The sequence below is a fragment of the Lissotriton vulgaris genome, chromosome 8 (assembly GCF_964263255.1).
Source record: "Lissotriton vulgaris chromosome 8, aLisVul1.2, whole genome shotgun sequence".
Classification (NCBI taxonomy): domain Eukaryota; kingdom Metazoa; phylum Chordata; class Amphibia; order Caudata; family Salamandridae; genus Lissotriton; species Lissotriton vulgaris.
The window spans coordinates 1,549,550,063-1,549,576,777 of NC_141696.1; the positions used below are offsets into that span (position 1 = coordinate 1,549,550,063).

Consider the following 26,715-nt stretch of genomic DNA (forward strand, 5'->3'; position numbering starts at 1 on the left):
GAACAATTTTCAAAAGGACCTAACAATAATATTTACATTATACACATAATTACATCCATATACATTTATCCAAATCAATCAAAATTAAATATAACACAGATTCAATATAACAGAAAAGCCCACTTTCCCACAATAAATCAAAAACAGGTTATAGTAGAAAAAAATCAAAAGAAGAGATGAAAAGATTTTATAAGAAATAAAAATAGAAGGGGGACAGATAGAATCCCAGCAAATGATGGCAAAATAGTATTAGCTTCAGGTTTATGTACTAAAATATGTTTGATTATGTATTATTTTAAATAAACCTGACACCTTCTTTATTAATAATACTTAAATTTGCCAAACACAAAACAGGTCTACGCATTTCAAACCCTACAGATAATTAAAGGAGTTCTCCTAAGGAGCAGGGGAAAAGAGCTGTGAAAATAAAACCAAAGTGCTTGTATTATATACATGTCGCTTTCAATCATATTCCGCCACCTCAGCTATCTTCAGAGTAAAAAGTACCTTAAATGTTTCCTTGTGCGCCCGACCCACACAAATGTTGACCAGACAGTGTCCTTCAACCTTGTAGTTCTATCGAAAGTAACACAATATACACCATACTTAATGATAACCTTTAAAAGGGCCAGACACAAAATCGCAACAGAATATTGAAGGCCACATGCACTCACTTGTAGTTTCAAAAAGGCAGCTTACAACAAGAATACAAATCCTGTGTGCCACACGTCCAAACGGAAGTTGTTTTTGAATTAGCACGAAAACAGCAAAGATATTTGTTGTGGGTTGCAAGAAGACACAAGAAGCTTGAGTGTAGTTGGTTGGTGAGTTTATTCTCAGAGAAACGAGTCACCGCACCATACACTGGCACAGGGAGACACCAACTGACAATATGCAGAACTAGAACATCAGTAGCACCATGACAACATCACAAGTTCCATGAAAGGAACATAAAAGCACTAGCAAATACAACATTATCTCTTTGTTTCCAAAGAAAATTAAAGAGAAACCAGAGAAAAGGAAGACAAGAGAAAAAGAAATAAAAAGAAAAGGAGAAACTCAAACTAACGAAGTTTCCAAGGAAGACGGGTTTCACATGTGGACTTCCTTACAGAACCATCTCCCAAAGGAGACACATCAGAGTTACAACCCAGAGAAGGAGGAATTGGTTTCACTTCAGAACAGGTAAACTCAGGTGATCAGGACAAGTTCCAAAGTCACTCACTTTCACCTTAATAACTTTACACAGATTCCACCAATGACCACCTTCCACCATAACGGCATTTCCACACACTTTCTCAACACGAACAGGTTGGCCAAAAGAGTCAGAACCTTTCTTAACAGATCTATAATTCTTCACACACACCATATCTCCAGGAGAAATGTTGACACTCTTTGTGGATTTTTTGTCATTAAACCTAAAAGCCATTTTGTCCTGAGCATTTTTAACACGCATCTGCAACTCATCATGATCAACAAAATGAGGAGAAATCTTTTGGGCAACAGTTCTCAAAAGCCAGGCAGGATAAAGAGTAGACATAGGCAATCTGCCTCTGAGGTAAACAAAGGGAGCGACCTTTGTTATAGAATGTGGGGTAGTGCGATAGAACCAAATCATGGATCTCACAGCATTCTCCACATCAAAATTGTTTCCTTTGGCCCACTTTATACATTCCACAACCACACGATTCATTCTCTCAACTTGACCATTGGTTTGAGGATGTCCCACAGAACTCCTCAAGTGCTTAATTCCAGATTCTGACAAAAAGACACGCATTTCAGCATTAACAAATTGAACGCCATTGTCAGAAACAAGTGACTCAGGAAAACCTTCTCTCATAAAAATTTCTCTCAGGAAGAGAATAGCAGAACTGGCAGACGGATTAGAGCAAAATTTAACCTCAGGCCATTTACTATTAAAATCCATAAGCACAAAAGCAAACCTTAAGTGAGAAGGGAGAAAGTTGAATGGACCAACCAACCATGTCAATACCTATTTTCAACCAGGGTTTAGAAGGAAAAGGAATAGGCTGCAAAGGTGGAACAGAAACTTTCAAACCTTTCTCAGCAGAAGCACAGACACAACAGCTCTTAACTCTTTCCTCCACATCACCATCCATTGAAGGCCACCAATAGTGCAATCTCAATCGTCTCTTGGTCATAGTGAGCCCAAGGTGTCCATCGTGAGCCCTGTCTATCAATTTCACACGAAGATTCAGAGGAGGTATACACCTGTCATCTCTCATGACAACTCCATCCTCTATAGAAAGTTCATCAGAAACCTACCAAAAGGGTTGAATATGAAAAGGTAGACTTCTTTCTCTAGGCCATCCCGCAACAATATAATCCTTGACTTTCAACAAAGTTGCGTCAGAGTTCATGGCATCCAACCATTCATTTTCAGAACAACCAACACAATCAACAGCATCCAAGGTAGCAATAAAACAATCCTCTCTATCTTCATCCAAATCAGTACCTTCAATTTCTTGTAAAGGAAATCTAGAGGGCATGTCAGCAGTACAATTTTCTTTCCCAGGAATGTGTTTAACACAAACTGATACTGCAACAATTTAGTAATAAGGCGGGCTATATGTGGTGTTGCATACTTAACACGATCACCAGACAAAATGTAGACCAGAGGCTTATGGTCAGTCTGAATAACAAACTTTCTTCCCCAAATATAGGTGCGAAACTTCTCACAAGCCCAATAGTACGCTTGCAACTCTTTTTCGATCACTGAATAATTAATTTCAGGATCTCTTAAAACCCTTGAGGCATAACTAATAGTGACTTCTTTATCTTCAATGATTTGAGTGAGGACTGCACCTAAACCATAACTACCTGCGTCGAGAGTGATAGTACAGCTGACACTGGGGTCATAAGCCTTCAAGATCTTAGCATTAACTAGCTCAGATTTAACCAAATCAAAAGTTGACTGACAGACCTCATCCTAAACAAATGAAACACTGGACCTGAGCATATTAGACAAAGACTTCATCTTACTGGCATAGTCTGGATATAAAACGTGAATAAAATTCACACAAACCCAAGAAAGACCGCAACTCATCCTTATTTTTGGGTACAGGACAATCCACAACGGCTTTAACCAACCCAGGTCTAGGGGAAACTCCCAAACCAGACACCAAATGACCCAGAAATTCAACTTATCTTTTCCAAAATTCACATTTGTTCTTTTTAACCACAATACCTTTATCATCAAACTTCTTGAGAATAGACCTGAGAATGAAATCGTGTTGATCTAAAAATTTGTCAAGGATTAAAACATCGTCTTGAAAAATCACTACTCCTTTGACATCCTTCAAAACACTCTGCATGATTCTCTGAAAAACAGAAGCCGCAGAGGCTAGCCCAAAAGGCATTCTGCAGAACTGAAAAGTCCAAAAGGGAGAATTGAAAGCCGTGTAATGTCTGGAATCCTTCTCCAGCACAATTTGGTGGTATGCAGAGGCTAAATCAATTTTAGAAAACCACTGCGCATCTCTCAACTCTTCCAATAAATCACCAATCTTTGGAAGTGGGTGGGCGTCCACCCAAATCTCCTTATTAAGACTCCTCAGATCACAACAAAGACGAATTTCTCCATTTTTTTTGTGTGCGACCACCAATGGACTAAGCCACAAACTAGATTCAATAGGTTCTATGATACCATTTCTCTCTAATCTCTCAAGTTCAGCTTTAAGATCTGCTCTCAAAGTAAAAGGTACAGACCTAACCTTATGTTTCACAGGAATGGCATCACTCTTAACCTTGATCCTATGTTTAAATCCAACAATTTCACCAAATGAATCTGAAAAGACTCTGGGGAACTCTTTCTCAAGAGATAAAGAATCAGGCATATCGAGCACAACAAGTACCTCTTCTTTTGCACCAGGTCTCAACAACATACCAAAAAGACCCTGATGGTAGCATCCCAAAATGTTCTATCCACGCACTGCCACATATATCTTTCCCTGTATTTTCCTATCTTTAAACTGCAAAATGTCTTCAATGTAGCCTTCCAAATCTATCTTACGACCCTCATAGGAAACAGGTGCTCTGTCTGGAGGAAACAATTCTCTGCCAGACCAAGATTGCTTAAATAATTCTAAAGAAATCATGGTTATCCTGGCTCCAGAATCTGCAAGAAGTTTCAAACACACATCACCTACAAAAATATCCACATACCGATCTACACATTCTTCAGGATTCCCAGTTACAACACCATCGTCAGTGACAGTAACAATCATGTCCTTAAATTCTTTCACCATTTCTCACTCCGAGACATGCTCATTCTCCAACACACAACTGACCTTTTCATGTTTACTCAAACTGGCTTGGCAAACTTTTGCCAAATGACCAAATTTCCCACATTTATAACACTTGGCATTTTTCCCAAGACAAAAACCGATTTCTTTGGAGCGTGGAGCATAACCACACCTATAGCACATGTTTTTCTTAAAGGAACTCTTTTCATTAAACTTTTCTTCCTTAGGAAAACTAGACCTAGATGTGGAAGACACAACAGCATTTACATTCTCTTTATGCACATCAGTTTTACATAACTCCTTATTAGAAGTTTGAGCCAGTTCAAGACTCTTTGCCACTTTAATAATTTCTTCTAAGGAAGGATTACCCATGGTAAGTACTTTCTGTTGGATATGTTTGTCACTACAATGAGCGATGAATGGATCCCTCACCGATTGATCCTTAAAATCGCTGAACTGACATTCAGCACAAAGTTTACGTAATGCACTTAAATAGGAATCGACATCTTCACACTGAAGTTGCGCTCTTTTGAAAAACGTATGCCTTAATACCACCAAACTTGGTTGAACATCGAATTTGATAACAAGCTACTTTATCGTTTCTTGATATTCATCAATAATCTCTCCCTCAGCAAGAACCAAATCAGGCAAATGTTTGTATACCTCCCTACCCTCAAATCCTAAACAATTTAAAAGTAAAAATGTCTTTCTTTCTGCCCTGTACCTTGAAGCGCCAATGGCACCAATGTAGGTCTCAAACCCATCAAACCACTGCCTCCACTGAATTTGTGGGGTACCTGGATTTTCAAAAAAAGGGGGAGGTTGGTTCACAGCTTGCATTTTGAGGAAAATATAATTCTAAACGAAATATAAAGGAGAAAAAAGAAATACTCTCACTCACAATAAATCAAATGTGAAGCTTAAAACGTTATCAAACAGAACTGAATGAAAGATAAATGTCAATGAATAAGAGTCAGTCTTACTGCTGATTGCCCATTTTCATCCGATGCCACCCTGCGAAGAAAAACGTTATGAAACTAACAAAACGTGTCATAAACAATGGCACACTCGCCGTGAACACGATGATTAAAAAATGCAGCTTTGTTTGTAAACTATGACACACACACCGTGAACACAGTGAAATAGGAATGACGCTTTGTTTTTGTTTTAGAACTCTCTCAGATGACGCTTTGATCCTTCGTCAAAGGACGCTTCAGAAGAACCGGAATGATGCCTTAATTAGTTCCAGAACTTCCTGAGATGACACACTGAGCTCACGTTGGGTTACGCGGTGCGTAAACACTGACAGCCTCTATGATGCGCTGTCAAATCACCAACCCCTGATGAACATTCTGTAACGTCATCATTTGCTGGGAGCGCTCAAACAGACGATCTCGCTGCAGGACGAACGCCCGATAACCGTCACTGATCCTGAGGTAAGAACTTGAAAGAAACGGGGCAGGCACATAAAGTGAAAGTCTAACACAGCAAAGAAAAACACAGAAACATCTCTGCAGAGCAATCCAAACGCGTCTTCGCCGTCCAATTAAAAAGCGTCTTAGCCGTCCAATTAAATATGACCCACCCTACAACCTCCTCACCTTTTAGAATTGACTGAAGAAACTGCCGTTGGGGAAAATCAATTCCCTTTAAAGTTACAGCCGCTGGAGAAGGAAGTAGGGTCAAGGGGTTAAACAGCAGATGAAAGAAAAGAGAGGTTTAAACAGAATCTTGGTCGTGAAAACTCATCTTTAATTTTTTGTTTAAAACTCGAAGCAGTGGCTCGCTTTCTTGTTGACCAGAAGTCCTCGTCACCAAAATAATGTTGTGGGTTGCAAGAAGACACAAGAAGCTTGAGTGTAGTTGGTTGGTGAGTTTATTCTCAGAGAAACGAGCGACCGCACCATACACTGGCACAGGGAGACACCAACTGACAATATGCAGAACTAGAACATCAGTAGCACCATGACAACATCACAAGTTCCATGAAAGGAACATAAAAGCACTAGCAAATACAACAATATTCAGTTTTACAAAGTGTATCTAAAGCAAGTTGACCTGTAAAGAGTTATAAAAGTATTTGCGTGCATTATCTTCTCAAGCAAGCTTATGGACTAAGGTGACATTTTGCCGCCAACCATCCGGCACCACAATATCTGCAAATACATCGGTGAACAAGACATTTAAAGTTTATATCTCCATAGTGCACTCCGCAATCCTTATAAAACCTCCCGACACAAAGGGAGAGTTTATTACCTTAGTTTTATCGCAGCTCCCGCCATTCGACACTCTCCTCTTCAAGGGGATGTTCTCTCAACTGCGTCTAGGTAATCCTTTAATGCTGTGGCTCGGCGTATGACGTCATCACAAGATGCCATTGCGGCAAAACAGGTATTAAAAAAAAATGGAGGATTCAAAAAACATTATTGTGACTTCCTCAGCGTCACACTGACCCTCTCCCTCTCCCTCTCTGTCTGTCTCCCTCTCTGTCTGTCTCCCTCTCTGTCTGTCTCCCTCTCTGTCTGTCTCCCTCTCTGTCTGTCTCCCTCTCTGTCTGTCTCCCTCTCCGTCTCTGTCTCCATCTATCTGTCCCTGTCTCCCTCTATCTGTCCTTGCCTCTATCCCTGCCTCTCTCTGTCTCTGCCTCTCTGTTTTTCTTTCTGTCTCTGTCTGTCCCTGTCTGTCCCTGTCTGTTTCTTTCTGTCTCTATCTCTGTCTGTCCCTGTCTCTCTGCCTCTACTGTCGCCTCTATCTGTCTCTCTCTGTCGCCTCTATCTGTGTCTCTATCTGTCTCTGTGTCTCTATCTGTCACCTCTATCGGTCTCTGTGTCTCTATTGGTCGCCTCTATCGGACTCTGTGTCTCTATCGGTCTCTGTGTCTCTATCGGTCTCTGTGTCTCTATCTGTCACCTCTATCTGTGTCTCTATCTGTCGCCTCTATCGGTCTCTGTGTCTCTATCTGTCTCTGTGTCTCTATCTCTATCTGTCTCTGTGTCTCTATCTCTATCTGTCTCTGTGTCACTATCTCTATCTGTCTCTGTGTCTCTATCTCTATCTGTCTCTGTCCAAACAGGAAGCTTCCCAAAACGCCCTCTCAAAAGTGAGCTGGGAAAGTGCTTACATCTGACTTTTAAAGGGCCTTTTGGGAAGCTTTCTGAAGGTGCCCTGACGTCACAAAGGCCAGCAGTAAACACAGAAGATGGCCGCATGAGCATACATAGTGAATACCTAATTAATAGGTATTCACTACTTATGTTCCTGCAGTCTTCTTCTGTGTACTGCCGGCAGTGGAAACTGCAAGGCAAGGTCCGCGGACCGCCAGTGAAGGCGTCGTGGGCCGTACTGAGTACCAGTGGTATAGAGCAACCTCCCCCATTTCAAGAAGCTGGAATCAAAGCCCATCTTGCTCATACTGCCAACTAAGAAGGGCCATTTCACCTAATCAAACCCTTATTGGTGTTCAATGAGGCTACTGCCAACGGAGCCCTAATTCCTTCTGCTGTGGCAATGTTCAATGTGATCGATCTATGTGGCATAAACTGATTCTGGTCTGGGTGTTTCAAATCCAAGATTACCCCTCTCAATCGGTTTGCCAGTAATTTGTTGTCCGAATTGAGCAGAGATAGCAGCCTGTAGGAGTCCCACCTGTCTGCAGGCTTCCCAACCTTGGGTATAAGGACTATGGTTGCTGTGCACATACGGTCAAGGAGTGCCCCTCTCTGTTGATACAGGAGCTGTAAATGACATGATTTTCAGAGCAGCTTGTCCGATTAAATGGGCCTCATCTTGCTTTGTGTACAGTGATTACCAAGCTACCTGAAATTACCTATTTCACAGCATTTATATTGTGTTAGTATGTTTTGTGCAAACCAGAATAATACCACTTTCTGTTACAAAATATTTGAGTTGAGAATTGTTGCAAAGCATTTAATTTGTGCTAGTTTTGTTAAAACAAAATATAAATCTATTAATGCTTTTTTTGCTCAAACATAAAATTAATTTAGGAAGTAGATTTGAAAAGTGAAATTCTTTATTGGCCAGGTAGATTTCATTAGCATATTGCCCTTTGGGTGGGTTTTTGTTTAAATAAATCCACACTCCAGCAGTTTGATGCAGTGTTTGGACACATCTTGATAATGACTGCCGTATGACCAGGATCAGGGAATTCTGGGCATATCATAACAAAGGCTAGCACATGATGGGTATAATACGTTTTTTAAAGTGTTTGTATCGTGTGACATAAAACAATTAAAATGTCTTTTAATCCAGAGTATAATGAATGTGCCGTTGCATTGTTTCCCAGTTGAACAATCTTGCATTCTATCCTTAAAATAGCATCTGCCACTCGATGCTCATTACAATACTGCTATTTTTGCTTTTCCTTTTTATGTTTCTGGGTCAAAGTTATTGTGACCCTAAAGCACTGTCTCTTACCATCTGAACTGTTGCAATTTATCACACACATTTTTATTATTTTTTTTAATAGTTATATGTAGCGCAAACTAGACCCGTCACATCAGGTATCAGAGCGCTGTACATGAGCACCAGTTTCATTACAGATGGAAACATTCATTTCTTTGTTAGGCACGTGAGATTAAGTGATCTGCCCAGAATCGCAGGATGTTGAGCGTCATTGCCGAGATACTAACCCGGTTCCCCAGCTTCGAGGTCCACCGCTCTAGCCGTAAGGCTACACCCTCTCCACACGTCTTGGAGGCTTGCATCTTGAACCTCCCATGAAGCCATACATTTTAGGATCTGTTTTGTTTGTGGTTGGAGATGGTTGTGTCCGTGCTGCTGGGTCTGCAGGTTGCCATTCCACTGTAGTATGCTGCCCAATGGCCTTGTATGGTGCTCAGTGGCTGTGGTGTCATTGTTGTTTCATAGATTCATACCTTCCGTCACTATGTGCTGCTGTTTTTGTGAGTAGTTGTAGGTTGGATTGAGAGAAGTCTGTAGTTAGCAATACATTTTCTAGTTGATAGTTTTAGTTGTACTGAATGCACGTTAGAAGGTGCTCGGTTCTCTTAAAGTACTAGACATTTCTGTAAGTATTTTGAGTATTGTTTGATGATTTCTGAGCTCCCGTTTTCAGGTGCATTGATAGATTTTTTTTTGTATTGTGTTTTAATAATCTTTAAATACAAGCATCAAATATAGTATCGAGTGGGCGATCTACCAAACCAACAAGTCATCAATTACAGCCTAAAAAAAATTGTAATAGTTCTAAATCAGTTACACTAATTGTAGAAAAGGGTACTCTAAAGAAAGACTGTCAGGTATAAAACTAGGCTATGTTGTGTTTCAGGAAGGCAACATTTCTTAGACATAAATCACCTAAAACAGTTTTTTGTATCATCTTCCCAGGTGCTTATTAAGTTTAGGGACATTTCCTGTGTGCTGCATGTGAATTTGTTCAGTAGCACTCCAGTGACCAGCAGCTTTAACCCCTTCGATGCTCATGACGAGCTGAGCTCGTCATGAGGCACGGTTGAGCTGTTCTGATGAAGAGCTGAGCTCGTCATGAACAATGGGAAATCTGCGAGTGCAGCACCGGGGGGGAAAACCTCTAGCAGCCAAGGTGTTAAGCCACCTGCTGAGCCTGATCAGTCTAACCAGTGCATGGCTATTCTTCTCCTACCTGATGGCAGGGTAAAAACTGAAATTTTTGTCTCTTTAGCATTGAGCTGAACTGCAATATGTGGAAAAAATCTGCTCTGCGATTTCCATACCTGGTACAAACCTATCTCATGAAGCTACTTGGGAGCCGAGTATACTCTGTGCCATTTTAAATCTGGCACTTCCAGAACTTGTTTTAACTTGTGCATAAGTCTTGTTCAAGTCAGCTTCAGTTAGTCTTACACATCTTACTTGGAACTGATTAGTAGATTTGGTTGCTTCCTGATTGATCTGAGCATCATATGTATCGCATCGAAATCTAATGGCACCCCATATGGTTGACAGCAGTTTGTTTGAGATTGTGGACAGTGTTAAAAGAACTTAATTACTTATGGTAAGGTTGCAAACACTAAGAACTGCTCTCCCTCTAAACTGTTTGTGTTGAACCTAATAAACCCGCCATTATTTAACACATGACCATTCTCTATGCATGCAGCAGGAAGCAGTAATACACTGAAATATGGTAGCCCCTCTAATCGCGCTTTGGGATCATATAGACATTGCTTGGCCGCTCTTTTTGTCAGTGAATGTAAGGACATCATACACTTTGACATGCTACCCTATTCTCATTTTCCCTCAGGATTAGTTTTTTGTCCTGAAAATGATTCAGTTGTGTTTTTATTTTCATTGTAACATTATTATTTCCTAAGCTACGAACATGATAAAGTGAAATGTATTAGTTAATTGTCTTGCTGTGGCATTGGACTTTAAGCCACAACTCACTGACCAAGGGCGAGGTCAACAGCATTATGTGGTGTTGCATATGTTACTATTCAAATGTATGTGGACTCTGGTACATATTTTTTTTAAATGTTTTTTAGAGTGTTATATAGCGCAAACTATACATGAAGATATCAGGTATCCGAGCACTTTACATGAGCACCAGTTTAGTTACAGATGGACATATTCATTTTTGGTAGGCACGGAGAGATTAAGTGATTTGCCCAGAATCGCAGAATGTTGAGCGTTGTTGCCGAGACTCGAACATGGTTCCCCAGCTTCGAGGTTGACCTCTCTAGCCGTAAGGCTACATCCTCTCCCCAAATTGGGCTGTTCTTATTTTCTTGCAGCATGATCAATGAATGCCGTTTTCCGTAAGAATGATTATTGTGGATAGTGGCACAGTGAGCTAAAAAGATGTACTGCATTGCAATCTAGAGTAATTACCGGTGGCTAAAATGTATTCAAGTGTTAGATTTTTATTTTTTTTAAACATTTCTTCAGACACTTTGCTGCTTATAGTTTACGACATTACAGGTATTTTTGTATCCACAGAGAGGATTGAAGAAAACATGACAATACTGGAAAGCTATCTGACACTCGAGAAGAACCAGAAATGATGCCAAACAGTAATTCAAAATAGAACAACTCAGTAGGAGACAGAGAATCACGTTCATGAACAGGCATATCCTGCAGGAACATCAAGTGCAATCCGGCGGCTTCAAGAGGCTGAGGGCATCTATGCTGCTGGTCACAAAACATCCAAATAAAGTAAAATCACACTGCCAGGACACATCCAAAATATAAACATGCTAGATACATCCCTTTATCTTAGATAATGATCAGGTAGTTATAAAAAGTGCTCCCCTCTCAAATATGACAATATCTATACTAGGGTGTTAGTCCATCATAAACGCTGTTTTGGCTGGACCCTACAATCCCTAGAAAGAGGTATACAAAACATAGGTATACAAAACCTGAATCGTGAAGCAGACATCTGAAGTTAAAAGAAAGAAGTGTTTGGCTACTTGCAATGCAGAAAATTATTCTAGAGCATAACAACTTGGTATTAAGTTTTGTTCTTTGTGCGCATTTCATAAATATTGTCCAAGAAACAGACTATTTAGATAAGCAGTGAGGTTTATTCTTTGCACACATTCTAGAAAGTTCGTAACGCAGGTTGAAAACACAGCTCCTGATAGAATATCATACATATGTTACCAGTCCTGCTAGAACATATCTAGTGCAAAAACCTAGTGAAGATTAAAATATAGTTAGTGATTCAGGAACCACAATGATCAGTCAGCAAACACATTAACATGATTTATGCCAAAATATAACCAACGCTTAGACTCTAAACCCCAAAGAAAAAAACCATACACACAACGTAAGACAAGCTTTGGCTTCTCCTCATTACTGAAGTAGCATCATCAACCATGCACATGGCAAAACGCATGAGGACATATTGAATGTGGCAATAGGGTTCCTCGGCCTTCACAACTAAGAGTTCATTAACAAAGTAAAAAAAAAGAAATAACATAAAGGTTCCGTGTGTGTGAGAAGAGTTTTAATAACTTCTAATCCCTTCACTGCCACCACTAACAGCAAGCTTATTTAGGTTTAATTAATATGAAATGGCTTATAATGAGTCATCGGCTCTGTGGGGCAAATATCAAACACATACAGTAGAACACACAGGCAGTGAAAATGGAAAGAGCTTTACTCTCTCAGCAAACCTTAAGATCCATCAACAAATGCACACAGAAAAACCTTACACCTGCGGTGAATGTGGAAAGAGCTTTACTTTCTCAGGCAAACTAAAGATCCATCCGCAATCACACACTGGGGAAAAAGCATATCCTTGCAGGGAATGTAGCAAACACATTACTGATTTATTAAAACTAAATGTCCATCAGGGAAAGCAAATAGGGGTAAAACCATACACATGCAGTGAATGTGAAAAGAACTTTACTAAAGCATTGGATCTAACCATTCATCTGCGACAGCATACAGGAGAAAAACCTTACACATGCCAAGAATGTGAAAAGAGTTTTAGTACATCTGCAAATTTAAAGAGCCACCACCTAACACATATAGGAGAAAAACCTTATACTTGCAGCGAATGTGGAAAGAGCTTTAGTAGATCTACATATCTAAAGAGACACCGTCTGACACACACAGGGGAAAAGCCATACACATGCCAAGAATGTGGAAAGAGCTTTAGTAGATCTGCGACTCTAAAGAGACACCATAGGACACACACGGGGGAAAAACTATACTCATGCGGGGAATGTGGAAAGCGCTTTAGTAGATCTATATATCTAAAGAGACACCATCTGACACACACAGGGGAAAAGACACACACAGGGGAAAAGCCATACACATGCCAAGAATGTGGAAAGAGCTTTAGTACATCCTCAAATCTAAAGAGCCACCACCTAACACATACAGGAGAAAAGCCATACACTTGTAGTGAATGTGGAAAGAGCTTTGCTTTATTATCAAGTTTAAAGAAACACCAGCGTATGCACACAGGAGAAAAACCTTACACTTGCAGCGAATGTGGAAAGAGCTTTACTCGTTTATCAACTGTAAAGGAACACCAGCGTATGCATACAGGGGAAACACCTTACACTTGTAGTGAATGTGGAAAGAGCTTTACGGAAGCTAAGAAACTAAAGAGACACCATCTGACACACACGGGGGAAAAACCATACACTTGCAGTGAATGTGGAAAGAGCTTTAGTATATCTGCGACTCTAAAGAGACACCATTTGACACACACGGGGGAAAAACCATACATGTGCAGTGAATGTGGAAAGAGCTTTATTCGCGCATCAGCACTAACCATCCATCTGCGCAGGCATACAGGAGAAAAACCATACACATGCAGTGAATGTGGAAAGAGCTTTAGTACATCTATGTATCTAAAGAGCCACCATCTGACACACACGGGGGAAAAACCACACACATGCGTTGAATGTGGAAAGAGCTTTACTCAAGCATCACACCTAGCAATCCATCTGCAATGGCATACAGGAGAAAAAGCATACACATGCAGTGAATGTGGAAAGGGCTTTGTTTGCGCATCAGCACTAACCATCCATCTGCGCAGGCATACAGGAGAAAAACCATACACATGTAGTGAATGTGGAAAGAGCTTTTCTGAAGCAAGACACCTAACCATCCATCTGCGACGGCATACAGGAGAAAAACCATATACTTGCAGTGAATGTGGAAAGAGCTTTACTCAAGCTAGACACCTAAGGACCCATGTGCGAAAGCATACAGGAGAAAAGCCATACACATAGAGTGAATGTGGAAAGAGCTTTAGTAGCTCTACACTTCTAAAGAGCCACCAGCGAACACACACAGGGGAAAAAACCATACGCATGCAGTGAATGTGGAATGAGCTTTGCTCATTTATCAACTTTAAAGATCCACCAGCGCATGCATACAGGAAAAAACATACACATGAATGAATGTGAAAATTTCTTCACTTAAGCATCAATCCTAAGCATCCATCTGCAAATGCATGTAGCAGAAAAACCATACAATAGCAGTGAATGTGGAAAAAGCTTTAGTAAATCCACGCATCCAAAGAGCCACCATCTAACACACAGGGGGAAACTTTAATCAGAGCATCAGGTCTAACCATCCTTCTGCAATGGCATTCAGAAGAAAAAACATGCAAATGCAATGAATGTTGAAAGACGTTTGGTAAATCCATTCAACTAAAGGGTCAGCAGCTAACACACAATTGAGAAACACACACACATGCAGTGTATGTAGAAAGAGATTTGCTCAAGAATCAGTCCTAACCTTCCATCTGTGAAGGCATACCGAAGAAAAATCATACAAATGCAGTGAAGGTGGAATGGGCTTTGCACCTAACATACTTAAAATGCCACCAGCAATAACACATAGGAGAATCAACATAAAATATCTAGGCTGTTTCAGTCGTTCATAAACCGTAAGACATCTCCTGCAGATGTAAATAAGGGAATGGCTTTTATGATTTATTATGCATAGTGGTTAATTAGTGAACACAGAAAGAGGAAGTAACATCTGGAGGGATGTGAAAAGGGCTTCCATGCTTTTTTGCAACCATGTGTGCTTGGGTAAATATACACACAGGAAAACTCATTCGTAAGGATCAAATACGATGTGGGTTTTTTTCCCCGGAATTTTATATAGCGTGAACTTGACCTGAATTTTTCACAGCGCTTTACATGAGCACCAGTTGAGTTACATGAGGACACATTAATTTTTGTTTGGCACGAGGGGATTAACCCTTTCGCCGCGGGGCTAATTCCCCCGTGGCGCAGGGGGGAAGGGGCTGCGTTCCATTACAATGCGGTTGTAACAACGCAAGTCGTTACAACAACTTGCGTTGGGGGGGGCGCAAATTAAAAAATTTTAATTTACTATTCCAACACCCGTCCCCGTGGATAGTAGGGAAGGTGTTGGGATAGTAAATTAAATGATTTACTATCCTTGAGCGCCCCCCAGCGCAATTCGTTGTAACAACTTTCGTTGTTATGACCGCGTCGTAATGAAACGACGTTGTAATGGTTGCGTTGTAAACGTCGCATACCACCTGGGGATGGTGGAGGCCTTAATGAGTTATGTAAACATTAAGGTCCAGGTATATTTCAATGTACATTTTCATAATGGGGTACTGATGATGTTATAAACAACATTGCCAAAGACCATGTGGTTCGTATATATGAGCAGATCCCTTAGATTGGAATGTAGGGTAATGTCATAAATGTTATTCAGTTTGTATTTTTTATATTATATATTTTATATTTATATAACATGATTATTTCATGGCAGTTGGGTTGATTAGTTTTATTGTTTTTCAAATGCGATTGTTTATTAAAAACTGCAAGTGAAGTCTGTATAAAGGTGAATTTTTATCATTGGAATATTGAATTAATAAAACGCAACAGTAAAGCGCTGCACTCTGTTTTGAGGCTATTCACTTGCTGATGAAATCCATGTTTCATTCCCCGGCGAGGCCCTACATGATCAGGTTTATTGCACTGAGCTACATGAAGTCATTGTTGAATACTTTGCTTTAAATATGGGCATGGTGTTGACTCAGGCCACTCTCTGGGAGGCCTTTAAGGGTAACATCCATGGTATCTGCATATCTAAACATGCGGGTATTCTCCGAGATATACACCCCGATCTAATCTGAGCTTCAAGACATTGACCGAGCTGACTCCCGACTGGGCTGCCACCCTCAGTTACATAGACACTCTGTCCTAATGACTGAAAATTGTGATCTGGCAGACCGAGAGATAGCATGAATACTCTGTCCTAATCATCTTAGTGGGTATGTCCCAGAACTCCATGCCACCACTGGGTCTAGCGTTCCTAACAATGAGGGCATATTGACTGAATTCAGGCACTATTATGAGCCTTTGTATACCTCCCGCACTTTGGACATGGAGTTTGGTCGCAGCCTATATTGCTGAGGTTGGGATGGTGTGGGTCACTAATGGCCAGCACTGCTTTCTAGCTGAACCCATAACATGTGAGGAAATTATACAGGTAATAGATGCCTTGGACAGTTCCAAAGCCCCGGGACTTGATGGCCTTACTGGAGCATTTTTGAAAACTTGCAAACATCAAATAGCCTCACATCGCTTTGCTATGTACATGGAGTCCCTGGACACAGGCTCCCTACCACCCACACTGCACGAGGCGGTGCTCACGTTTCTCCTGAATCCTGGCAGGAATCCCCAATTATGCTCCACCTACTGCCCACTTTCCCTCCTCAACCTAGCCAAAGTCATCACCATGAGAATGTCATTCCTGATGGAGCAGATTAACCCTCCTGTCTAGGCCGGCTTTGTCCCCCATTGCCTCAACTCCCTCAATTTGAGGACTCTATCCGCTGTATTGAACAGGTTCTCTCAAACTATTTCTGCGGCGGTGGCCATGTTAGATGCCTCATTGGAGGGGCCTTTACTGAGAGCCACGCTGACAAAGCTAGGTCCCCCCCGCAGTTTCATTTCCCTAGTTATGCTCCTCTATTCCAACCCAGTGGCATGCCTTAGTGCATAGGTCTTCAAACTTTTTGATGTCGAGACCCCCTTGTAAAACCATTTTAGGCGTAAGGACCCCCTTCGACAAAAGTTTCTAGAAACTGGTACTCCTTATCATCAACAACTATCGAAAACCATAAATGCGCCTGATAGACCTCATCACATCCATCCATCCATCATTCGTCCACCCACACTTTCACACATACATCCTTTATCCATCCACCCTTTCATCCTTCCATCCATCTATCCTTCACCCGTTCACCCTTTCATCCTTCCATCCATCCTTCATCCACCCACCCTTTCATCTGTCCATCCATTCACCCATCATTCATCCACCCACCTTTTCACACATCCATCCATCCATCATTCATCCATGCAACCTTTTATCCATCCATACATCCATGTTTCATCCATTTACCTTTTCATCAATCCATCCATACATACATCCTTCATTCATCCACCCTTTCGTCCATCCATCCTTCATCCATCCACCCTTTCATACATCCATCCACTCATCATTCATCCACCCACCTTTTCACACATCCATCCATCCTTCATACATGCAACCTTTTATCCATCCATACATCCATACTTCATCCATCTACCCTTTCATCCTTCCATCCATACATACATCCTGCATCCATCCTTCATCCATCCACCCTTTCATCCTTAAATCCATCCATCCTCCGTCCACCCTTTCATCCTTCCATCCGTCCATCCATACAGCCATCCACCCTTTCATCCATACATTCATCCTTCATCTATCCACTCTTTCATCAATCCATCCATCCAGCATTCATTCACCCACCTTTTCTGTGCCTCTCTCATGGGGGGGTGGTCAGTATCTCTGTGTCTTCTTCCTTCTTCTTCCTCTCTCATGGGAGGGCATCTCTGTGCCTCCCTGCTGGGGGCGGGTGGTGGGGGGTTGGCAGACAGGCTGTAACAACATCTCACCATGAAGGACAGACTATCGGGCACATTTCTCCTGCACAGGCACCAGGTATGAGGGCTCGTGGGACTTGAACCAATGAGGACCTTTCACGTGCTTTACTGGCGGGACCCACAGCTCCAGGCTTGCAACGCCCATTGAACTCAAAGGGCTACAGCCTCCTCCCCCAGCCACCCCACCCCTTCCCTTCCCTCCCCTCGTGTATGTGAGCCCGGCTGAAACAGCTTCACTGGACACACACAAAGCCACACCCAAGTACTTCACAGGTCTTTAAAAGACCTTTTACTTGTTAATGAGGCTTTGATTTTTTTCTCCCCTCGGTGTGAATTAGGCCTCCGCTGTGAGCACCCTCAATCAGCCCGACGGCACTAAGGCAAACTGACAGAATCTGTTCTGCGACCCCCTTCCCAGGACTCCACGACCCCCCTGGGGGTCGGGCTCCACAGATTGAAGACCTCTGCCTTAGTGTGAGTGGTTCCCTCACTGACACCTTCCCTATCACTAGATGGACCAGGCAGGATTGCCTCCTCTCCTATTTATCATTGCACAGGACCCATTAGTTCTGCACCTCTAGGAACGCTACATGCACAGTGGCCTTCAAATCACACATGGCCCCCTTTTACTTTCACTGTATGCAGATGGCATACTGCTGTTTGTTTTGTCCATCTGAATACCTCCTCCCTCTCAGGTGTGAAATCCTACGTTTGGGATCTTTTCGGCCTCCACATTAACTGGGCTAAATATGAGCTCTACCCCTTAACCAAGAGCACCCACATTATGGCTGTTGAATTCCCTTTAATTTGAAACAGACTCCACCAAATACTTAGGCATACGCCTACACAGAGACAAAGACCAAATTCTCAGGCTCAATTATAGTTTGGCCATTGACAATCTCTTGACACAAGTGGAGCGTTGGATCAAACTCCCATAGTCCATAGCAGGACCAGTGGTGATAGTTAAAATGGTGGTCCTCCCCCGCTTCTTGTATCTCTTCCTTAATATCTTAATACTGGTTGCATAACGTTTCTTAAACACACCTCAGTCTCTTACTGAGACTAATATGTGCCGGCAGGAGCCCGGTATCTGATGAGATACCTTAACATCGCTTACCAACACGGTGGCTTTGGAGACCTAGACTTTCACCTTTATTATCTGAGAGCACAATGCCAATATCCAAATCAGTGATACTACCCAGACACCTGTGTCCCTTATCTCAAACCCGAGAGGGACCAGCTTGGTGATCTATCACCCTCGTCTTCTGTCCTACCGAAGCGCCTCCCTATGGATGTTTTATAGACATCCAGACTACGTCTACTGCTTGCTGGGCATGGCGTAAGCTCCGCTGTGTTTTAGTAGGGGGCAGCTTTTAGTCTTCTGCTTTACCTTAGGCTGATAATCACTGGATCCCCTCACGCTTGTTAGGCACACCTTACAACGCCATGACCTGCACACCACAGGAGATCAATTCCCATTTGGCCATGTCCTTGTGCATGCTGACAACGCTCGCTCTGATAGTGCCTCCTAAATGAACCGTGTTGTACTGCAACAGCTCCTTAGCACCCTGCGCTCATACATTCCCACCTAATCTCCTCACTCCAGAACACTTTCCCCTACTAACACTCATCATATGTGACACTAATGGAGATCGACTCCTCTCTAGGCTGTATCTCACCTACCTGGCTGTGAAACCTGATTTCACCAGGCACCTTAGGGATGCCTGGAGTACTGACTTGGGCTATCTACCTTCTGACAAAATTTGGTCTCAGTGTTGCTTCCAAACATTCATCTCTGTCAACCATAAACATAAACTTCTACACTTTAAGTTCCTACATCGTGCATACGTCACCCCCACAGATATTGCATTGTTAGACCTGACATCATTGGCTTGAGTCTCTCCTCCATTTTTTCTGTTTGCCTCCACTGTTTTACGATGTTTTGCTGGTATATGCTTTGGTCGCTGTGCCACTGCTGATCAGTGCCACAGCGCAAGTGCTCCCTATGTTAGATTGATGTATCGATTATATTCCATGTTTGGCTTGTTTGGTTTACTGTCAGTCCCTAGTCTAGTGCACCAGGAGTGCCGGGGCTTGTAAATACAAATGCCGCTCGTGGGCTTGCAGCACGTGTTGTGCCACCCACAAGAGCGGCCTCGTAAAAGAATGTCTACGGGTCGGTCATTGCGAGACCTACGTGCAGTCTGGTACTGTCACGGGGGCTGCGCGAGTATACCTGCTTGCCAGTCCCTCCAAGCTTCCCTTAACTTCATGTTAGCCACCCCTATGGTAGGCCCACGGGCAGGGTGCGTTGTAAGTATAAGGTAGGACACGCCTTACCAAGTTGGCATGTCCTAATAGTGAACAACAGCCATCTTCGTTCTTCACTATTGCGAGGTAACCTGCTCTCCGTTAGTTAGAATGGGCCACCGGGATTATTAATGCTATGATCCTAGCTGGCTCGGGGAGCATGGTGCAATGTCGAGTTTGGTATCCCTGAACTCGGGGTTTAATTACGCGTCCGTTGGTGTGGATGATTTTTGGACTCTGGGTTTGAAAATAGCACTTTTAGAAAGTGTCTATTTTCTTGTCTAACCATTTCTGGTTTCTGCTGGTCTTGCGTGTGTGTGACAGGAGCTGGGTGGCTCCAGAGGTCTGAGTGAGTCAGTGTGGGATGAGTGGGACATTTGCGTTGAGAGTAGGGGGAGAGTAGTTGCTGATAGCCTGCCCTGCCTGATACAATGCTGGCTCCACCTCCTGCCAAGCGGCTGATGGCTCTGTGCCTGCCATGGACGATCCTAGCCCCACCTCCTGCCAGGAGGCCGATAGCTCTGCTCCTGCCCGTGACAATGCTGGCTCCACCTCCTGCTGGGCGTCTGAGGACCCAGCCCTGCTCAGTAAATAGGCCAGGTGCTTCTGCCTGGCTCCACCCACAACAGACCCAGGATGTTGGGAAATCCCCCTGCATGGACAAAGGGATCAAACCGAAAAGGGGTATAAGAGAAGGACCCCTGAACCATGAAATCAGATCACTTCTGCCAAGGAACCCTGAAACCAAGGACAAGAGGCCTGCTGATCTAAGGACTTGCCTACCCCTTCTGCCAGTGTGCTGTTTGCTGTGGGGAATCCTGCAGTGCTTCTTTATTTTTGCCAAGGAACCAGGAGAGAGGAACTGTGTGTGTACTCTCACGCTTGCTAAGAAAATCTCCAAGGACTGGAAGAGTGCCAGTCTCCTGCTGAAGTCACAGGGCTAAAGGACTTCATCTGCTACAAGTGTTATTTGCTGGAACCTGTGAATCCAGCACCTCTGAAACCAGCAATCTCGAAGCCGACGGACGTCGCCGAATCCAGCTCGACACCGTGAGTGACGGCTCAAGTGTCCCGCTCCCTCGGCGCCAGCCGCCGGGCCTGATCGACGCCAGCAGCAACGCCAGTGAGTAGTGAGTTCGGCTCCAGCTCCAAGGGACCTTGTGTGTGCACCGCTGCTGATCGCATCGACTTCGTGCCCTCTCGACGCCGTGAGCGCTGCTCACTCTTGCAACATCATAGACATCGACGACTACTGATGCCTGATCGACACCGAAGACGCGACGCCGGATTGCTCGACGCCGCTGATCATCGTGTGCTTCCTTTTCCAAGGTACTGTGTTGTTGGGGGTCCGTGTGACTCCGGGCTCGACGTAGCGCTCCTCGCGGTCGACGCCGAACCTTTGGACTAACTTTGCCTCGACGTCGTGTAACTCCCGTGTGGGTTACATTGTTGCTAAGAACTGTGTTTCCAGGAAGAAGAGTTGCTTTTGATACGAAAGACTTTGTGCTAAAAAAGAAACTACCTTTGAACTATTATCTTCCCTTCCAAGAGTATTTATCCAGATTGTGTATATTTTTGACGTTATTTGGTCTTGTGCTAAACCTTATATAAAAATCCTTATTTTTATAATACTACTGTGTCGTGTCCATTTGTAGTGTATTCACATTATTACTGTATGTGGTCATAAATGCTCAACGCACAGCCTCTGAGATAAGCCTGTTCTGCTCTGCCAAGCTACCAAGGGGGTGAGCAGGGGTTATCAAAGGGTGTGATCCCCTTGCCCTGATTAGAAAAGGTGTGTCCCTATTTGTCAGAAGTGTAGATCTCTGCCAACTAGAGACAGCCGGTTCTAACATTGGATGCAGCGGTGAGGATTTGAACCTTGCATTTATGACCCATGTGCAGTGATTAGTGTACGCTACGTAGTGAAAGCAGACCATAGCGCAGCCACAATCTAATTTGGAAGGATCCTATTTTTGTTCTCCGCTTTTCAGAAGCTTGATTTTTTTTTTTTTAACACTGCCAGTTTGACCATGAGTGACAACGGAGTCACATCCCCTGTTGTTGTTGTGGAGGAATTCGACAGAGCGAAGATAAACGACTACGGCTTAAAGGAGCTGAAATCTTTTTGCAAGCAGTTGAAAGTGCCTACCAAAGGCATCTCAAGAAAAGAGGAATATCTCAAAGCATTGCAGGCCTGGTTAGAAGCCAGAGATCCCACTGATTCGGTGGTGGTACCGCCAGTGGAAGGGGATGAGGAGGTGCCAGTGAATGGGCCTGTGTCCTCTCCCGGTAGCAGTGTTTCCTCAAAAGGTCTTTCCCCTGAAGAAAGAGAAGAAAGGGCGAAAGAGCGAGCATACAACATGGAAATGGCAAGTCTTAAGATAAATGGGCAGTTGGAGTTAGAAAATGCAAGAGGTAGGAGAGAAGCTGATTTGGAGACCAAAAGGTTGGATTTTGAAAGAGAGAAGTTAGCTTTGGAGCGTGATACCAAGTTGAGGGAATTGGACATCCAAGCTAAGAAGTTCGAATTGAATCCCTCTGGTGGCAGCATTCCATCTGGGCCTGCAGAAAGTAGGTTTTATTTTCCCAAAGATGTCATCAAATATTATCATAGGAATGAAGATATTGGCCAGTGGTTTAAAGCGTATGAGTTAGCATTGTTGGCCCACCGGGTCCCTGAGAAGGATTGGGGAGCGGGGTTGTGGGGTCACTTTGTGAATGAGGGGAGAGATACCCTGCTAGACATGCCTGTTGAGGAAAGGATGTCTTATGCTCATATGAAGGATGCTTTAATGTTGCGGTATGGCCTAACCCCGAGAAGTACAGACAAGCTTTTAGAGAATGTAAGAAGTTGCCTGGTACGACGTGGGTTGAGTATGTGTCTTATTTTTGCAGAGCCATGGATGGTTGGGTAAAGGGCAGCAAAGTGGAAAGTTATGAAGCTCTTTATGATTTGTTTGCTTGGGAGCATTTGTCTAATAACTGTTTTCCAGAGCTGCGCCAGCACCTTATTGATAGCAAGATATCTAACCCTAGAAAACTTGCTGAGGAGGCGGACCGCTGGGTCAGTACCAGGGTCCACAAGGGTGTAGTGGGAGACTCAGCCAAAGGTGGGCAGGGTCCCCAGCAGAAGAGTGGGGGGACAAGGGTAAACAGAAGGAGTCTCAGAAAGGGCTCCAAAGTAATCCCCAAGGGAACCAAGGGAAAGGTTCCCAGCCTCCCCCTGAGAAGAAGCCAGGGGCCCGACGGGTAAACCTGTTCATAGGGGCCCCCTAACCTGCTACGTTTGCGGGCAGGTGGGACACCGGTATTATGACCCCCAGTGTCCCTTGAAGAATTCGAATGCACCGCCGCGTGCACCCCCCGTCAGTTGGCGAGTGTAGCCCTGGGAGGGGAGGAGATGGTTGTCCCTGGTGGGAGGGGTCCCGCAGAAATATCCCTGGTCTCGCTAGGAGACATGCAAATGGTCCCTCCACCCCCTCTGCCTAGTAACATTAGTAAATATAGGCAGTGGGTGACCATTAATGGCCATAGAGTGGAAGCTCTCAGAGACACCGGAGCGAGTGTGACAGCTGTCAAGTGTCACTTGGTGTCCAGAGATCAGGTGGTTCCCCACGCGTTCTACCCTGTGATAGCTGCTGACAACTCCCATAGAGAGTGTGAGGTAGCTCAGGTTTCCTTTGAATGGGGGGGAGTTTCAGGTACTCTTCAGGTTGCTATGAGGCCCGCCATGCCTGTCGATTGTCTCCTGGGCAATGATTTAGAAGACTCCCCTTGGGCTAAGGTGGAGAGGGAGACACATTTGAGGATGTTGGGTGTGCCAGAATGGGTGTGTGCAACCACTCGATCGATGACAGCGAGTAAGGGTGTCGATGGGGTCCCGGAGCCTGAAAGTACGGCCCAGGACCCAGCTGTGAAGAGAAGAGGCAGGAGGCGCGGGAAACCGGCCCCCGTAGTTCCCGTGGTCCAGGAGGAGGTAGACCCTGAGGGGGATGCCCTGGAGCCCACAGGGGAACAAATTGCCGAACTGGGAGACCTGCCCGAGCTGACCCATTGGCAGCAGGATGGTGGTCCCTCCAGGGAGGAATTCTGTGCCGAACAGAAAGTGTGCCCTTCTCTTGTGGGTATGAGGCAGCAGGCCTCAGCTCAATCCTCAGGTGATCAGTCAGGGTCACATTTTGTGTACTGGGAGAACGACCTCCTGTATAGCGAGCCTAAGGCTGCTGAGCCTGGGTCAGCCCGTGTGCTGGTGGTACCCCAGCGCTTTAGAACCTTCCTACTGGGTTTGGCTCATGACGTTCCGTTAGCTGGACATCTGGGGCAGGACAAGACCTATGACAGGCTTGTCACCCATTTTTATTGGCCTCAGATGTGCAGGGATGTAGACATCCATTGTAAGACTTGTCACACTTGCCAGGCAAGTGGGAAAAGCGGGAGGAAGCAGAAGGCTCCCCTCCAACCTTTTCCAGTGGTCAGTACCCCCTTTGACCGGGTGGGTATTGACATTGTTGGGCCCCTGGACCCCAAGACAGCCCTGGGCAACAGGTTCATCCTGGTCTTGGTGGACCATGCCACACGGTACCCGGAAGCCATCCCTCTCCGAACAGTGACGGCCCCCGTGGTGGGACGGGCACTGATGGGTGTTTTCTCCCGGATGGGGTTCCCCATAGAGGTGGTGTCAGACCGAGGCACCAACTTCATTTCTAACTATATGAAGTCTCTATGGAAGGAGTGTGGGGTAACCTACAAGTTCACCACTCCTTACCACCCTCAAGGAAATGGGCTGGTTGAGAGATTCAACCGGACCCTTAAAGGCATGATCATGAGTCTTGAAGAACCAATGAGGCTGAAATGGGACGTCCTCTTGCCATGCCTGTTTGCTTACCGTGAGGTGCCGCAGAAGTCTCTAGGGTTCAGCCCCTTTGAGCTTTTGTACGGTCACCCGGTAAGAGGGTGGGAGCTGGGAGCAATCTCCCAGGAAACCTCCCCAGGATGTATACAGTTACATGCTGGCCTTTAGGAACCAGACTCGGCGCTTCAGAGACCTTGCTCAAGCAAATCTGGAGGCCAGCCAGGAGGAGATGAAGCGTTGGTACGACCGGAATGCCACTCTGGTAGAGCTTCAGCCTGGACAGGAAGTGTGGGTCATGTCCCCTGTGGAACCTTGTGCGCTCAAGGACAGGTGGACTGGACCGTTTAAGGTTGTGGAGAAGAAGAGCGATGTCACCTACTTGGTGGACTTGAAATCTCCCAGGAACCCCTTACGGGTCCTGCATGTCAACCGTTTGAAGCCTCACTTAGAAAGGTCCGAAGTGGGCATGCTCCTAGCTACAGATGCTGGAATGGAGGAGGAGAGTGAGCCTCTTCCTGACCTCCTGTGTGCTAAAGAGCAAGACGGGTCAGTGGATGGTGTGGTCCTCTCTGACACACTGATCCTTGAGCAGAAACAGGATTGTCGCCACCTGTTGGGACAATTCCCGGATCTGTTTTCCTTGGTTCCGGGTGTCACTCATTGGTGTGTCCATGACGTTGACACCGGAGACAGCCCTCCTGTGAAGCACAAGGCTTACAGGGTGACTGACAAGGTTCGAGCATACATTAAGGAGGAGGTCTCCAAAATGTTTGCGTTAGGGGTGGTTGAGTCCTCTAGCAGTCCTTGGGCCAGCCCAGTGGTCTTGGTCCCGAAGGCTGCAGCGCCTGGTGCTTCGCCGGAACTTCGGTTCTGTGTGGATTACAGAGGACTCAATTCAGTCACGAAGACTGACGCGCACCCCATCCCCAGAGCTGATGAGCTCATAGATCGGTTGGGGGCTGCCCGGTACCTTAGTACGTTTGATCTAACGTCTGGGTACTGGCAGATCGCCTTGACTGATGGGGCAAAGGAGAGGTCCGCATTCTCTACACCAGATGGGCTATACCAGTTCCGGGTGATGCCCTTTGGGATGAAGAATGCCCCTGCCACCTTCCAGAGGTTGGTCAACCAGGTCTTGGCTGGACTGGAGAATTTCAGTGCCGCCTACCTGGACGACATCGCAGTGTTCAGCGCCAGCTGGGAGGAACACCTGCGCCACCTCCAGGAAGTGTTGTTGGCTCTGCGCAGAGCAGGCCTCACAATCAAAGCCAGTAAGTGCCAGATTGAGCAGGGTTCTGTGGTGTACTTGGGGCACCAAGTAGGGAGCGGCAAGGTTGCCCCCCTGCAACCCAAGATCGATACCATCCTGGCTTGGGCGCCGCCCAAAACCCAAACTCAGGTGAGAGCCTTCTTAGGACTCACTGGTTATTACAGGAGGTTTGTCAAGGATTACGGTAACATTGTGCACCCCTTGACTTTGCTGACTTCCAGGAAGCAGCCACGAAATGTGATCTGGACTAATGCCTGTCAAACGGCCTTCGATACCCTGAAAACTGCAATGTGCACCGCACCTATACTCCAGGCACCCGACTTTTCGAAAGAATTTATTGTCCAGACGGACGCTTCAGAGCATGGCGTGGGGGCTGTTCTGGCTCAGGTGAATGAAGAGGGCCGAGACTTGCCTGTAGCCTTCATCAGTCGGAGGTTACTTCCCAGGGAAACGAGGTGGAGTGCGATAGAGAGAGAAGCATTTGCTGTGGTCTGGGTGCTGAAGAAGCTAAGACCCTACCTGTTTGGGACTCACTTCCGGGTTCAGACAGACCACAGACCCCTCAGATGGTTGATGCAAATGAGGGGTGAGAATCCGAAACTGTTGAGGTGGTCC

The 26,715-nt window shown here is 44.7% G+C and overlaps 1 pseudogene; it reads left to right on the plus strand.

Annotated features, from left to right (window-relative positions):
* The first annotated feature begins 12,298 nt into the window (after positions 1–12,298).
* LOC147700352 (uncharacterized) lies at positions 12,299–14,865 on the plus strand (annotated as a pseudogene).
* Positions 14,866–26,715: the final 11,850 nt, after the last annotated feature.